This window comes from Amblyomma americanum, chromosome 5 (assembly GCF_052857255.1).
Source record: "Amblyomma americanum isolate KBUSLIRL-KWMA chromosome 5, ASM5285725v1, whole genome shotgun sequence".
Classification (NCBI taxonomy): Eukaryota; Metazoa; Arthropoda; class Arachnida; order Ixodida; family Ixodidae; genus Amblyomma; species Amblyomma americanum.
In genome coordinates this window covers 148,651,187-148,665,859 of record NC_135501.1, presented here as the reverse complement: position 1 = coordinate 148,665,859, position 14,673 = coordinate 148,651,187, and the positions used below count along the sequence as shown (strand labels likewise).

The following is a 14,673-nucleotide window of genomic DNA, read 5'->3' as shown; positions in this document are numbered from 1 at the left end:
CACTTTTAGCCTCATGTTTTAGGTTTTTCTTCGTCCACTTCCTGTTTTCTCGTATGCAGAAGGTGGTAATGATCCGCAAATTATTTATCTCGACGGACTCTATTAATACTCCCCCGCTATTCCTAGAGCCTATGCCGTAGTCGTATGTCGCCTGGTCTCCACCCTGCCTTTTTCGTATATTGATATTTAAACACCCATTAGTCCAGTGTACTTTGGGTTTTCTTTGCTCACTGCTGGTTCCCTGTCTCTTAGAAGATTATGAGTAAATACTTAACTGCCGCCCTCTCGGCAATATCATGAAATTCCTCTAGGTCGTGAGCTATAGCCTGATTGATGAGGATTACCAACCCTAGTTTTTGCCTGTCCGCTAATCCACGACAGCATAGTACGTGCCCACCCGTTAGCACTGTATTAACTTCATCTGCCCTGCTGACATCTCTAAGAACTATGTCATCACATCAGGCAAGTAGCCAGATGTTTTTTCGGGAGTGGCAAGAGGCAGTTGTGTTGGGTGAAGCCCGAGGGGGGGGGGGGGGGGGGGGGCTTCAGGGCCCTTGCTTAGCATGCTGCGAGGGAGAAGTGAGTGAAATTTAAGGGGGGCTACCCGGGCAACCTCAGGCCGCCCCCTTTCTCGAACAGCCGCTGCCAGACTACTCTCTCTTTATAAGGTTCAAGCGCTAAACGTTGCCAGCTTCCAATGGCGGCCTGTCCGGACCAGATATATTTTGCACCCTCTGCCGTGCCACATGTCTGACCACTACCTTGGTCAGTTGGTCTGCAGCTCTGGGCCGAAGCTGGTCTGCTGAAGGTTAATTGGCTTGGTCGTATAGGAAGCCGTAGCCAACTAATACGCCACGGTGGCCAAATCGTGTTCTGGTGAGGGAGTGTGTTGCCGGTTCTGGTCAGCGAGATCAGACTCCACCCCAGGCATGGTGCGGTGAGTGTGCTTTTTTTGCAAACTATACTCACCTTCCCTGCCCAACTATGCGAATGAGCCCTCACTTCTCTGCTGCTCATTTCTCTGATTGCTTAAACTTTTACGGCTGTGCGGTGACATTGAGTAAAATCTTGGCTCTTCGAGCCGTTGTGGGGGCCGATACTAACAGTGAACACTAACTGTATTTGTAGAGAACTCGAGAGCGAAGCAGCAAACTTCCCTCAAAGGAGGCCATCCTGCCAATGGATTCAGGCGATTGCCATGACGTCGGGGCCGGCTCCATTGCACTCACGACTAACTGTTTGAGCAATGTTTGCGTTCTCGCATATAGCTTCTAATGCGTGTTATTTCCAGCAACATATAAAATCTTTGGGCATCAAGTTATGATCGCGCTGGAGTTCCACGCAGAAAGTAGTGACTTATCTAGAACAAGATTAACGTGTTAGAAAAGAACAAGCAATGCAAGTGGTAATAAATGCATGATGCTCTGGCAGATCATCTTAAAGCCTCCAACCGGAGCCTGTGCCAGAGATAGAATTACTAGCAATGCAAGAGTGGGGCTAGTTGCTGCTTCACGCAGAAAATAAAAAAGGAACAAAGTAATTTTTATACTAGCAGAGTTCTGATGTTTCGCGAATTTAATGCGTACAGCTATTTACACCCGGCAACGGAGACAAAAACCGAAGGAGGCCAGAGACTGCCTGAGGAAATCGCTTTCGCAATACCGTCTCCCTCGACGTCCTATATCCTCGCTGCTGCGTGCCAGCACAGTGCTGCAAGCATCCAAAGTAAGGGCCGGTAACAATATTGATGCTTGAAACCTTGACGTCGTACAGTGACATCTTCATTGTACTCGCCGTCTCCTATGTGCGATGTCCTCACTTTACCTGTTCACGCGCTATGGCCGTTTCTAACAACGCACCGTGTACCAACCAGTATCAGCGCACGCACACACACAGGTTGGTTTTCGCCCAATGGGGCAAGTAAGGCTTAGGCCTTCTTAAGGCGTAAACCCGTCTGTGTGTGTGCAAGCGCTGATTTTGGATGGTACACAATAAAAGATGGCGTCTTCATGCACCAGGCAGGTGGCGGTTCATTTAATGATTGGTGGCACGAGGTTGGTCGGTAAAGGCAACCTGGATTGCACGGGTCCTACCAGTGGCAGCAAATGCTCTCTCAGAACGTTGCAATTTGGAGGTTTTAATTAATGACTGACTGTCTCAGGTTTCTCGGGACTACCTGGATCGCACAAGTTCCACCGGTGGCAGCCCCTGCTATCTCAGGACACTGCGCACACATTACCGGCTGCACCACTGCGCCAGGAGTGGGATGAGGCTCCCAGGTATCTATGAATTTTAAGAAGAAAAAGACCAGTGCTGCTATCTGAGCATTAACTACTTAGCCATCGTTGCATACACCTAAGACAGAGCGTGGGCCACGGTACGGCGGGGACTGTCTTGCCGAAGTGAGAGCGCAGATGAAAACCGGTGCGGCGGCCTCGCTGCGGCGGCCATGTAGAAGCATGCAGAGGTAGAATCGCCAGCTGCGTTGCGTCGGGTAGCATCACGGGGCAGCGCGCGGTGGTTGCGTGTACAGAGTGAGCGGGCGGACTTACGCCTTCTCGCTTGTAAGCAGTCCTAAGCGAATCTTCCAACTTTAGTTTATAGGCCACTCAAGCGAGCTGCGTACGTCGATGCTTAGTAGTCTTTGCTTGAAGTGGTTATTGATTTGTGTGCGTAAGTTGGGATACCGTACACGCTACATATGTATGTTCTGATATCGTCAAAATTTTGGGTAAATTTCAATGCTCCTGCATGCTTGCAATCCCATTAAGGGAGTCTGATATTTGGTAATACCGGACGAGAAAGGACGGTATGCCGCTTCTGCGACGACAATAGTGAAAATAGTGCCCTGCCAGTGCGGCGTTGCATTTTTTTTACGAGAGTACGAGCATCGCACTTTGCCTTCTTCCAGCGGCTGAGCTAAAACGCAATGCAATGGCCCCAAAGGAAAATGACGGTAATTCAATAAGGCTATGTGTAAATGCCTTTGAAAAAAGCCCGGTGTGACTTGCCGCAGAATCGCCCCTTCATTTCATTCCTCCAAAATTTTTTCCATATTGCAAATGAGATAAACCTTGTTCGTAGGAGCTATATATTTGATTAGTTTGCCTGAAAATTAGGATAACATGAGCAAAATGGTTAACGTACCTCTCGCATATTTTCTTTCGTTTCGACATTTAGATTACTAGAGCAGAGCCACAAGTTTCAACTCTGCATACGTTAACATCAAATAAGTACTGTAAAAGCCATGAATAGCAGAAAGCTCATTAGGCGATCTATGAACCTAGATGTCGTAGAAGTTTCAAAGGCTCCTGTTGATGATCCATAAGTTATCTTACCACATATCCAACCTCATATAGCCTGGAACACTCTAATCTAGTTGCCGAATAGAGAGCAATTCTTTTACAGCGAGAGCTATATATGAAAGGCTTTCCCCCGCTGACCACGCCCAGCAGTTCTCTGAGATTAAGGAATCATTGCGTGTACGCGAGCTGGGCCTCGTGCAACATTTGTTGATATCGAGTGTGAAGTGTGCTTTTAAGGTTCTGCTCAGTACATCGAAACCCCTCTCGGGCAAACATATCGTTTCTGTGTAGGTGTCTGTATGCAAACTGGTGGTTGAATTTATAAAGTCAAGAAACAAAGGAGCTTGATCTTTCTCAGCATAATCTCTTCGAAAAAAGAGCGCACTACTCACTGAATAGCCCGTTCACGAAACACGCTGGTAGTTATATCGATTCACCATTCAGGTCTTTGAGAGTTTAGCAGTTGAGCAGATGTTTAAAGGGGTGACTTCCTTTTTTAAAAAATGAATATCTCAAAATATGGTGTTTCACTCATAGTTAAAACCGGAAGCTCTCTCGACTGTAGCCGCAGAAACAAATTGTCTCGAAGCATCGGATGCCAATAATAGCACCGCTCAAAAGTGGTCAAAAATTCTTTGCCATATATATGCCACGCTGCCTCCTTACCCCCCTATACTTGCTTCATTACCAAATTGTTAAAGGGGCTAACAACTCCAGGAGAATAGGTCAGGATGCCTTTAACTCTATACAATAGCAGGATTTGTATCGTATTCTCTCATGTATTGCTACACTAACTTTGCCACAGCAAGCACGCATTTAATTTCATCATTACGACTCACCCATCATTATCATCATCAGCCTGACTACACGCACTGCAGGACAAATGCCTCTCCCATGCCTCTCCAATTAACCTTGTCCTTCGCCAGCCGCGTCCACCCTTTACCTGCAAACTTCTTAATCTCATCCGACCACCTAACCTTCTGCCACCTCCTGCTACGCTCACTTTCTCTTGGAATCCACTTCGTTACCCTTAAGGACCGGCGGTTATCTTCCCTTCGCCTTACACTCCCTGCCCAAGCCCATTTCTTCCTCTTGATTTCGACTAGGTTTTCATTAATCAGCCTTTGTTCTCACCCACTCAGTCTGCTTCCGGTCTCTTAGCGTTACACCTATCATTTTTATTTCCATGGCTCGCTGCATTGTCCTTAATTTAAGCTGTACCCATTTCGTTAGCGCCCACGTTTCTGCCCCCTAGGTGAGTATATACCGGTAAGATACAGCTGTTCTACACTTTTCTTTTGAGGGATATTTGCTAAACTGCCATCCATATTCTGAGAGAACCTGCCAGGAGCGCTCCATCTAATTCTTATCCTTCTAGTCATTTCCCTCTCATGACCCGTATCAGCTGTCACTACCTGGCCTATGTAGATATATTCCTTTACCACTTCCAGCTCCTCGCTGCCAATTGTGAACTGCTGTTCTCTTGCAAGACTCTTGAACATTTGTTTGGTTTTCTGCATGTTAATTTTTAGACCCAGCGCTCTGCTCTGCTTAACTCATTGGTAATGATTTGCAGTTAACCTCCTGAGTGAGTCAGCAAGGCAATGTCATCAGCGAATCGCAGATTATTTAGGTATTCTGTACTAATTCTTACTCCCAACTGTTCGCAATTCCTGCCTCGGAATATCACCTGTAAACAGGCGGTGAATAGCATTGGCGAGATCGTGTCTCCTTGCCCGACGCCCATTCGTATTGGAATTTTATTGCTGACTTTCTTGAGAAATATGGTAGCTGTGCAGCTTATATATATATATATATATATATATATATATATATATATATATATATATATATATATATATATATATATATATATATATATATATGTATATATATATATATATATATATATATATATATATATATATATATATATATATATATATATTGTAAGGTGGGGTTTATTCTGAGAAGCTTCCTAACGGGAGTAGGGACAACAGCGGGTCAGCTAGTCCAGCCGAGAGCGTGTGCCAGGCGATGGCCATGCAGCTCGCGCATATGCTCGTCGTCTTTACATTGGAGCCAGGAGCATGCACCAGGCGATGACCATGCGGCTTGCGCATATGCTCGTCGTCTTCTTTACAATGGCCCCCGGACAGAAGAGGAGCCATCCTGGTGACTTAAGGAGCGGACAAGACAGCGGGGTCGCAGTATCTCTTGAGGCGCTGGACATGTACAGTCTCACGGCCGCGGCGTCTGAGATCGGGTGACGTTGTGGGGGGCTCAACAATATATTTGACTGGAGATGTTTGTTCCAGGACACGATAGGGCCCTTGATATTTAGCCAGCAATTTCCGGGAGGAGCCCGGAGTACTGGAAGGTATCCATAGCCAGACAAGAGAGCCGGGCGAGAAATGTTGGGGACGTTGATCTTCATCGTGGCGCGTTTTTTGAAGGGACTGGGTAGCTGTCGTGAGCGACCGAGCGATCTGGCGGCAGTCTTCGGCGTGCCTGGCGGCTTCGTAAACGGTGGTGCACTCAGATGCGTCAGGGTGGTAGGGGAGAACAGTATCAATGGGAACGGAGGGATGGTGGCCATAAAGGAGGAAGAAAGGAGAAAATCCTGTCGTAGATTGCGTAGCAGTATTGAATGCGAACGTAATATACGGGAGAATAAGGTCCCAGGTCGTGTGGTTCGAACAGACGTACATAGCCTGCATGTCCCCCAGAGTGCGGTAAAAGCGTTCAGTGAGGCCGTTGGTCTGAGGGTGGTAAGCGGTGGAAGTCCGATGGATGACGTTGCACTCACGGAGCAGAAATTTGATGACATCGGATACGAAGACACGGCCTCTGTCGCTGAGGAGTTCTCGAGGGGCACCGTGTCGAAGGATGAACCGACGCAGAAGAAAGGATGCCACATCCTGTGCCGTGGCAGCAGAGAGCGCGGCGGTTTCAGCATACCGCGTGAGGTGATCGACGGCAACAGTGATCCACCGTTTGCCAGAAGCAGTATAGGGGAGAGGCCCATATAAATCAATGCCAACGCGGTCGAAAGGGCGAGGCGGACAAGATAGCGGCTCCAACTCGCCAGCAGTACGAGTAGTGGATGTCCTGCGCCGTTTGCAGTGGAGGCATGAGCGTACGTATTTCAAAACAAAATTGTACATGCCACGCCAGTAGTAGCGGAGGCGGAGGCGCGTGTAAGTTTTGAAAAGTCCTGCGTGACCGCATTGCAAGTTAGTCTGCAAACATGAGCAGATATAGGACCATAGGTGGCGAGGAATGACGAGGAGCCATTTTCGCCCATCAGAATGATAATTACGGCGATAAAGCGAGTTATCTCGGATCTCAAAATAGGAAGCTTGACGACGCAGCGCGCGGGATGTTTTAACCGCCGATGGGTCGGAGAGAAAGTCCAGAAGAGCACGAATCCATGGATCCTTGCGCTGTTCAGAAGGCATGTCAACGACGGTGACAGATTGCTCAGGGGCTCCGATTTCGCAGAGACTGGCAAGTTCAGCGGGGAGCGGAAAGGCATCAAAGGGCGTGATGATCCGTACCGACGTCGAAAGGATGGCCGTACACGTAAGGGCGAAACTTGCCTAAGGCCCACAGAATGGCGAGGCACTCTTTTTCAGTCACAGAGTAGTGAGAATCAGCCTTTGTAAGTGTGCGGCTGGCATAGGCAACGACATATTCGTCGTATCCATATTTCCGCTGAGCGAGCACTGCACCGAGACCAATAACACTGGCATCCGTGTGAACTTCAGTCGGAGTCGCCGGGTCGAAATGACGCAAGATTGGAGGTGCCGTGAGGAGACGACGTAAGGTGTTGTAGGCGTCTTCGCAGGCGGGTGACCAAGCCGAAATATCGAAATTGGCGCCGAGGAGCTGAGTCAAAGGGGAAGCAATTGAGGCAAAGCTGCGAATGAAACGCCTAAAATAAGAGCAGAGCCCTATGAAGCTGCGAAGTTCCTTAGTGGTGGAAGGTTTAGGAAATTCAGTCACGGCACGAAGTTTCGCTGGGTCAGGGCGTACACCGTCTTTCGACACAACGTGACCTAAAATTTTCAGTTCACGGGCTGCAAGGGTGCATTTTTTTAAGTTTAGCTGCAGGCCTGCGTTTTTGAGGCATGTCAAGACGTCCCGCAGGCGAGATAGATGCGTTTGGAAGTTAGGTAAAAAGATAACGATATCGTCCAGGTAGCAGAGGCACGTCTTCCACTTGAGGCCACGCAAAACGGTATTCATCATTCGCTCAAAAGTAGCAGGGGCGTTACACAGGCCGAAAGGCATGACGGTAAACTCGTAGAGGCCGTCAGGGGTCACGAATGCGGTTTTGGCACGATCTGCAGCTGCCATTGCGACCTGCCAATAACCAGAGCGTAAATCAAGGGAAGAAAAGACCTCCGCGCCTTGTAGACAGTCCAGGGCGTCATCAATACGGGACAGAGGGAAGATGTCTTTGCGTGTGATCTTATAATGCGGCGGTAATCGACGCAAAACCGAACGTAGCCATCCTTCTGTTTACGAGGACAACCGGGGAGGCCCAGGGGCTGGTGGAAGGCTGAATAACGCCGCTCTGAAGCATGGTGTATACCTGTTCTTCAATAACTCTTCGTTCAGCGGCGGAAACTCGATGTGGGCACTGTCGCAGAGGGGCATGGGCGCCGGTTTCAATGTGATGCTCGACAGTGGACGTGCGCCCCAAACCACTTTGGTGGCAATCGAAGGACGAGCGGAACTCCTCAAGTAGTGCAAGTTCGCTGAGTTGGAGGTAGAGTGGCGTCGATAGAGCGAATTAATAGGTCGGTCAACAATGGGGCGGGCGCAGGTGTAGGTGAGCTGAGGGCGTCCATGGCGACCGGCGGTGTTTCTGCGGCAGCGTCGGGATGGTTGAAAACAGAATCAAAGAGCTGCACGGTGCCGACGCATTCTCCACTGCGCAAAGTGAAGGGGCTTGAAAAGGAGTTGAAGACCCACAGTGCGGTGAGTCCGGCGGAGAAAGTGAGCAGGGCATAAGGCAGCGGCAGGCAATGGCGACGCAGAAAAGTAGGAGACGGCGTGAAGAGGACACTGGCATCGCGAACACAAGCACAGGAGAGAGGCACAATCACGGAAGAGCACGCAGGAATATCGGTACTGTCGGCGACAAAAGCTTTAGCTGGAACAGGAGCACCGCAGATTTCAGTCTCTGGCACGGGATTCGGCAACGTGGAGAGCGCTACTTGAGCCCGAGCACAGTCGATGACCGCGTCATGAAGCGATAGGAAGTCCCAGCCCAAGATGATCGATTGCGAACATGACGGCAGAACGATGAACTCAACCAAATATAGAATGTATTCTATGGCTACTCGAGCAGTACACGCTGCTAACGGCTGGATGAGGTGCGCACTTGCAGTCCGTAAGGACAGGCCAGAAAGGGGTGTCTTCACTTTCTTCAAATATCGGCAAAGCGCTGCATCCACGACAGAAACCGCAGCGCCGGTGTCCACAAGCGCCATCACAGATACGCCCTTTACAAAAACTTCAATTAAATTGGCGGCAGACTGACGAGGCCTTTCAAATTTTGACGACTGCGCCGTTCTCGCCTCAGGAACTGCGGCACTTAGTTTTCCTCGTGAGTGGTCGAGGGACGCCGTCGCATCGGAGCGATGGAGCGTCGACGTGGAGAAGGCGAACGGTGTCCAGAGAAGGTGGTGTGCTCAGGAGACAGAAAACAGCCTAGGGGCGGCTCAGCAGGAGTTGAGTACTGACGCTGGGACCAGTAACCGGAAACTTCAGGAGGTGTTCGTGAGATGTTCATGCGTCGGCGGCAAAGCCGCACCACATGACCTGGCAAGCCGCAGAAGTAGCAGATCGGGCGGTTTTCAGGCATGCGCCAGGGGTTTCCCAGTTGAGCAGGCGGTCGATTATTATCAGGCGTGCTCCAGGAGGTTAGCAGATGAGCAGGCGGCGAAATAAAAGCAGCGGGCTCTCGAACGGGACCAGGAGGCGGAGCATAGGTAGGTGGACGAGGTCGCGCAACAACATCCGCATATGTCAGCGGGGCCGCAAGAGGAGTGGCCTGAGGGGCCTGCGGGAGAGCTTCAGCGACCTGTTCATGAATAATGTGCCGAAAATTTGGAGTTATGTGTGGTGATGGCTCTTGATGGCGGGAAATAAGCGAGAGCTGGCGAGCAACTTCTCGGATGAAGCTCTTGATGTGCCGTAGGAGCGATGACTGGTCTCTTGCATCGTTCAGGCCAGCAAGCGAGTCAACGTTCGTGGTGTGTTCGCATGTCAGAGCCCTCTGCTTGCGTAGTTCGTCGAAGCTCTGACACAGGGTGACGACTTCCGCGACGGTGCGCAGGTCTCGCCCCAACATCTGAAAGGCGTCGTCATCAATGCCCTTGAGAATACGCCTGATCTTGTCGGCTTCGGGCATCTGAGCGTTCACCCTCTTGCACAGATCGACGACATCCTTTATGTAAGTCGTGCAGTTCTCGCCAACCTGCTGTGACCGCGCACGCAAGCGCTGTTCGGCATGGAGTTTTCTGACTGCCGTGCGGCCGAATACCTCTGAGAAGTTAGGTTTGAAAACAGACCATAATGTAATGTCCGCCTCGTGTTTCCGATACCACAGATTCGCAACGCCCGTAAGATAGAAAATCACATTGTTCAGTTTGGTTTCCGCGTCCCACTTGTTGTATGCGCTCACCCGCTCATACGATGCGAGCCAATCCTCAACATCATGGTCGCCCGTGCCACTGAAGATAGCGGGGTCTCTCTACCGGAGAGAACCAGCACAGATGACGGCTTGGTGGTTAGGCATCGCGGTAGGGGGTAGCGTTCCGCTGCGGAGTTCCAGGGCGAGAGGACGTCACCCGGCACCTGCACCAAGTGTAAGGTGGGTTTATTCTGAGAAGCTTCCTAACGGGAGCAGGGCCAACAGCGGGTCAGTTAGTCCAGCCGAGAGCGTGTGCCAGGCGATGACCATGCAGCTCGCGCATATGCTCGTCGCCTTCTTTACAATGGAACCAGGAGCATGCACCAGGCGATGACAATGCGGCTTGCTCATATGCTCGTCGCCTTCTTTACACCGGCTGTTTCGTTTTGATGGTTGCACCCGCCTTCTACAGACGGTAGCATCTTTACCCATTCTGCTAGATGAAGCTCCGGCATGGTGGTGGTGTGTACGCTCTCGTTCATTAATCCCCCTTCTTGACCTCGGCAGTCCCAGTCTGTGATAGCATTTTAGTAATAATATGGACTCAATTCACAATAGGCTCGAAAACAAAAAAAACGACTGGGAAAGGAAATATACAGGGAGTTCAAACACGGCGTACCTGAGTATCCTTATACAACGCCGCAACGTGCATCATGCATCGGCTCTGTTCTGCACATCATCATGCGACGACATGATGATGCGTAGATATTTACCGCACAACATTTGGAAAGTAAAAGTCTCTCGTGGTCCGAACAGCCATCGCAGCTACCAAAATTCTCTCCTTGGGCCTCATGTGACTCGTTGTCATTCTCCTGTGGTAACGCCCGTCGTAGAGATATCCCTGCCGAGCGACAGTACAGGACCACGTTTTTGGGCTGCCAGCTCTTTATGCGCAGATCTCCGGCCTATGCGTAGCTTTCGTGGCTTTCAACATTAGGCGCCCGCGCATTCGTCAAACAAGGCGCTAATTGGAGCTAGAGGAGGTAGTGACAGAAGGTTCAGAGTGGAGGTCAGCCTGTCTCTGCACACCGTGTCAGCCGCACGCTATGAATAAGCGGTGACATGGTTTGGATGCGCCTCAATATACGCCTTTTCACGGGCTCATAGCCGCCAGGGGGAGCCACAGCGCCGCAAACCGGATGGACACCCAGGAAACTTCCGGTCTCCCCGCGAAGCGAGCGAGCGAGCCGCAGGGTCGAGGCGAGTTTTTCTTTTGTGTTTGTAGCACGGCCAAAGTACGGCGCGGTCGCCCTGTTGCGATATGTTTTCGGGTGGAAAAACATCTTCCGTGGCCCCATCACGACGTGGACCATGCTGTTGTGTGCAAGGTTGCAGCTTGCGACCTGGAACCAACCTCCTGTCGCAGGTGCGCACTTTCAGGTTTCCGGCAGACGCCGAGCGTAGAAACGCTTGGATAGCAGCAGTTCGGCGGGACCGATGGATGCCTACGAAAAGCTCCCATGTTTGCTCTGCTCATTTCGTTCAAGGTGAGAACAGATTTATGATGTCTGCTTGTGCCGCAGCTATTTCCTGCACGTCTTCTGGGCGCTTTGAGATTGAACGTTGACTGGATTGGACGTTGCGGGTTGGCAATCGTCGCGACCGCATTCGCCTAATCAACGGCTGCATCTCTAGCAGTAAAAATTGCACTGTGAAGTAAGGAAACCCTGTTTTGCGGTTAGTTGTGCGTGCAAGGCGTCGTTTAGCCATTTCCAGGGAAATTAGCCAGCTTGCGACGCTTGCAGTGCAGTTTCGATCATGCAGCAATGCGAGTGTGTGTGATTTACGGGCATTTAAAGTCCCGAGGTAACTCAGCCTATGATGAACGGTGTAGTTCAGTGCTCCAGAATAATTTAGACCACCTGAGGGTTTTGAATATGTACTGAATTTGCACAGCACACGGTCGCTTTCTAGACGCGTGTCGCGTCAATCAAAACTCTGCCGCTATGGCCGGGATCGAACCCAGGTATCCCAGCTTAGTAATCGAGCGCTTAGTTGATGCTTAGTTTATGAGCGGCAGTTCTTGCTGCGATGCGGGCCCAAGCATCTTATTGTTGTAATGCCTAACTCGGTTGGTGTTCTTTTATGCGCATATCTGGCGCGATTCCTCAGGCGTCTGTTGCTAACCTTCTGGTCGTGTGTTCGATCCCGTTCGCTGCATCAGCTTTTCTACAGGGACGAAATCCAAAAACGCTGGAGTATCATTCGATGCACTTTCGTTCTACTATTCTCAGCGGCAGGAGAAATTCATTCGATCGCCTGCAAGTGCTTTTAAAAAGAGTGAAATGCTTCCAACTCGCTTGATTCAGTATTTTTGTGCAGTTTCTTACTTACAAATGCCGAACGTAAAGTATGTAATCATACCAAGGAACCCTTAGTGTTTCTTCCTTTTCCTAGAGAAGTCCTGGGCAATATTGCTTTGGTGCATTTCAGCCAGTTTTTTTTGTTTTTTTTGCGTTTGGGAGTGCACATGTGGCTACTAATTTTCAAACATTCTTTTCTTTCTTTAGGTAAACCATCATCTGACCCCACACATCCCGACTATGTCCCCTCCATATTTCCTTATCGTGCCTCGGGAAATGTGGCCCAGAAAATTTCTAGGTTCCAACGCGCTGCTCGAAAGGATGGATTGAAGGAAGCATCCAGACCTGCTGCATGTAATCCTGGGCCAAGTGTGCTTGACTGTGGGCTCAACACGACTGGCGCAGGACAAGACGCGGATGATACTGCACTATCTGCGACTGCAACTGTTTCCGTGGTAGATAATTGCCACATGGAAACAGAAACTGATCTCAGCATGCAGAATATATCCCATCTTATTGAAGAGAATGGCAGGCTTAAGCAGCGTTTGGCCTCTCTGGAGGAAGAGTGTTCAGCAGCTAAGCAAAAGGCTGCTGAACTTGAAAACAAGCATACAAACCATGCTATTATAACCAAAGAAGTGGTAATGCAGTCAGCCAAAACAGTAAAGTTTTACACAGGGTTTGTATCCACAGCCATGTTCACTGCTTTCCTGCAGTTTGTGCTGTCAGCATGGAAGCCGTCATGTGCCACATGGCTTGATGCAGAAACACAACTCATCATGGTACTCATGAGACTTCGTTTGGGTCTCCTTACCCAAGATTTGTCATGCCGATTTGGCATCTCAAATGGCACTGTCAGTTCAATTTTTCATGCATGGCTTGATGTTCTTGCTGCAAACATGACAAAGTTGATAATCTGGCCTTCCCGACAGACACTTCAAGCTAATCGGCCAGCGGCGTTTCAGGACCCTTTTTTTGATGGTGTAACTGGCATCATTGATTGTACCGAAGTATTCATACAAAGGCCGATATTAATGACAGCAAGGAGACAGACATATTCTCATTACAAACACCATAATACAGTAAAAATACTAGTTGTAATATCACCTTCAGGAGCAATAACTTTCGTATCAAAAGCATGGGGAGGCAGGACGCCTGACAAGCAGATTACTCTACGCAGTGGTCTCCTAGACAAAGTCAAGGAAGGGGATGTTTTTCTTGTTGACCGAGGATTTAGATGCAGTGAGATGTTTGCTGCACGAGGTGCAACACTTCTCATGCCATCACTGACTAAGAATCATGCCCATCTACCTGGTGCTGAGGTCACAACGTCTAGGAAAGTCTCTAGCGTGCGCATCCATGTTAAAAGGGCCACAAAGATTGAAAGTTTTCAGAATTTTCCAGAATGTGCTGCCTTTGAACTTCGTGAAGAGGACTGGCGACAAGAACCTCGCAACCATAGATAAAGTGGTGGTGGTGTGCTCTGCTTTAGTTAATCTGCAAACCCCTATCATTAAGAATTCTCAGCGCAGAAGTGCTTCATAACTCTCTTCCACGAAAGTGCGGCGCTGTGAGGAAACGTCAATACAGACATGCTGTGATAGAACAGCAAATGCTCATGTGTGTGTGACCATGCTGACAATCATCGCATATAGTTTCATAGTGTGTACTTATGTTTTCGACTACTTCCAGTGTGTCTGCACTACGTGTACACACACTGTGATAGAACAGCAAGTGCTCATGTGAGTGTGACCATGCTTTTCATTGCATGTATTTATCTTTTCTACTACATCCAATGTGTCTGCACTGTGTGTACACAATAATTCATGTTGTTGATGTTGCCCACATTGATCTTTTCACATTTTTTTATTCTATTTTCTTGCACTGTCTGCAGTCAATTACTGCCTATTGTTTGACTCAGTTTTTAAGTATTTCCTGTTGCTTGTCCTCACATGTTGAGATTTGGGCTTTTTGTTTTCTGCTTGTATAGTTATGCTGTCCTCAGAGCAGGTGTTCAAATTTTTACTTGCTGTTTGCTTCTGTATCAGTTTTTTTATATGTTCCCTGCGTGGGACGTGAAGGCGTACTGTATTTAAAATCTATTATATTTGAGTTTCCACATCCGACAAATGCATCCGACATTAGTCCTTGAAGTGAACATATTTTGTCAAACAAGCAGTGTTTATCTGCCTTTCGAATGTGATAAAATATAACACTTGGAGTGTTCAGCAAAAAAAAAAGCTTGTGCTTAAGCTGAGATGCTGTAAGCTACAGGGTTAGCATTGAGGTTTCTGCCTACAATTGCTCCACCGTAGCGGCACCTACAGTAACTAAATTACATAATCTGGCGCGAGCG

General features: G+C 49.1%; 1 pseudogene; it reads left to right on the top strand.

The window, feature by feature from the left end:
- The first annotated feature begins 746 nt into the window (after window positions 1-746).
- On the top strand, window positions 747-13,862 carry LOC144134252 (uncharacterized; annotated as a pseudogene).
- The last annotated feature ends 811 nt before the right edge of the window (window positions 13,863-14,673 follow it).